Source organism: Phalaenopsis equestris, unplaced genomic scaffold (genome assembly GCF_001263595.1).
Source record: "Phalaenopsis equestris unplaced genomic scaffold, ASM126359v1 Scaffold000167, whole genome shotgun sequence".
NCBI classification, from domain to species: domain Eukaryota; kingdom Viridiplantae; phylum Streptophyta; class Magnoliopsida; order Asparagales; family Orchidaceae; genus Phalaenopsis; species Phalaenopsis equestris.
In genome coordinates this window covers 1-292 of record NW_018164609.1, presented here as the reverse complement: position 1 = coordinate 292, position 292 = coordinate 1, and positions in this window count along the sequence as shown.

Below are 292 nucleotides of genomic sequence, written 5' to 3'. Positions count from 1 at the left end.
AATTTTCGTAATATTGCATGGCATTTATGAAGGTGTAACATATTTTAAGGTAATTTATAATTTCATTACGTTCACGGTCATTTAGGGCCCGTTTGGGGCAGCTTATAAGTGTGGGCGGCGTCTTGAAAATGCCTCAACGTTGTTTGATTAACGCGTTTAAACAACTTATGAAAATACGACGTTTTTAACTTCTGATGGACGCGGCCCGCAGGATGATGGCAGCGGTCTGCATTTGATGAAATTGCATCCCGTCTTTACCCTAGCTCCATTCGATCACGTCCTGCCCAAGCTG